We start from the raw sequence: 1,978 nt of genomic DNA on the forward strand, positions 1-1,978 counted from the left end.
AACGAATGATACTAAAGCTAAAACTCCAGTACTTTGGCCACATCATGCAAAGAGTTGACTCACTGGAAAAGACTCTGATGCTGGGAGGGATTGGGGGCAGGAGGAGAAGGGGACGACAGAGGATGAGATGACTGGATGGCATCATGGACTCGATGGACGTGAGTCTGAGTGAACTCTGGGAGTTGGTGATGGACAGTGAGGCCTGGCATGCTGCGATTCAAGGGGTCACAAAGAGTCGGACACGACTGAGTGATTGAACTGAACTGAACTGAATAAATTTTGGTGTTTATTTAGAAGAAAAATTCATTAGTTTATAATAGATATATGCTAAATATTATAAAATACATATTACATTACAAATCCTATTGTGTTAAATGGTGAAATACATATAAAAATTCCTATTGTGTTAAATGGTGAAATATTGAAAGCAATGCCATTAAAGACAATCTCTATAGAAGGATTTCAGTTATCATACTTGCAATATAAAATCTATGAAAGTATAAAAGTTTCTGATTCTTTCCTAAAAAACTAGTGAATGTAATTAGACTAGTCAGAATATAAATATGAGTACTAGACAAGAGAAGGTGTCTTTAATGATAAATGATATGTTTAAATTTTAGTCAAGTAATTAGAAGAAATATATAAGTATAAAAACTTTAAATATAAGCTAATTGTTATTTTATCAATAATTTATCATTACTTTTAATGACATGATTGTATCTAGGACACACAGAAGAATAAACCCAGGGATTGTTGTACATTGTAAGAAAATTTAAGCAGCGATCAATAAAATTAATATATTAGAAAATATAATGTCTAATAGAAGAGAAAAACTTTCAAAATGAGCTGAACATAACCTTTGAGATCCTATTTAAATGAAAATTTTTTATTTTTAAAATAATATTTTTTAAAATTCTATAATAAAAATCAAATGCTTATAAATGTATTAGTATTATGGCATAATTGTGGTCTTGAAATAGTTAGCTTTAAACTTGTCTGAGAGGGACAGAAAACTCAGTGATGGATTAAATAAGAAAGTAGTTTTAAATAAAAATTTAAAGCCCTAGAAAATGATTTAAAAGAAACCTGCTTTGAATTAATGGAAAGCTAAAACCCATTCAATTGTAGAAAGCCTAATATTGTAGATATGCCAATTTCCTTAAACCATTCTATAAATTATAAACAATGATAGAATCACCAAGATTTATAATGTTTACCATATGCTAGGCATAATATTAAGTGTTTTACTTTTGTTTCCCCATGATCTTCATAAAAATGTTATGAAAAAATCTAAGCATTATGGCCATCGTATGATGAGGAAACTGCAGCACAGGGCATTTAAATAACTTTCTCATATCCACACAGCTAATTACAACCCAGGGAACCTAAATATGCCACACAGTCTCTCAAAATTATCAATCAAACTTTATTTGCATTCAACAAAATTCCTTTAGAATATGATAGAATATGAGATTAGCTAAGAAAATTTCATGAAATAGGAGTAATTAAGTGCATTTGATACATTTAAAGCTAACATATATAATAAAGGTCCAAAAAACACAAAGGAAAATTAATGAACAGAATAGAGTTCAAAAATAAGCACATTGTGTATAAGAGTTTAGAACATGAACAATTGCAAATCAATGGGAAAATCTTCAATTTGTGTTGAGAGAACTGTATATCATGTGGGAAAAAATTAAACTACTGCGTTTCTGTATCATTAGATTCTCCAAAATGAAATCGCAGATGGAGTTCATATATATATATATATATATATATGAATGGATTAAAAACTAATCTTGAGTGGGAAAGGTCTTTCTGCAAATGAACCAGTATCTCAAATCATGAGTAAGTTCAGTTCCGTTCAATTGCTCTGTCGTGTCTGACTCTTTGCGACCCCATGAACCACAGCACGCCAGGCCTCCCTGTCCATCACCAACTCCCAGAGTTTACCCAAACTCATGTCCATTGAGTCGGT

This window comes from Bison bison, unplaced genomic scaffold, assembly GCF_000754665.1.
Source record: "Bison bison bison isolate TAMUID 2011002044 unplaced genomic scaffold, Bison_UMD1.0 scf7180017864139, whole genome shotgun sequence".
Lineage (NCBI taxonomy): Eukaryota > Metazoa > Chordata > Mammalia > Artiodactyla > Bovidae > Bison > Bison bison.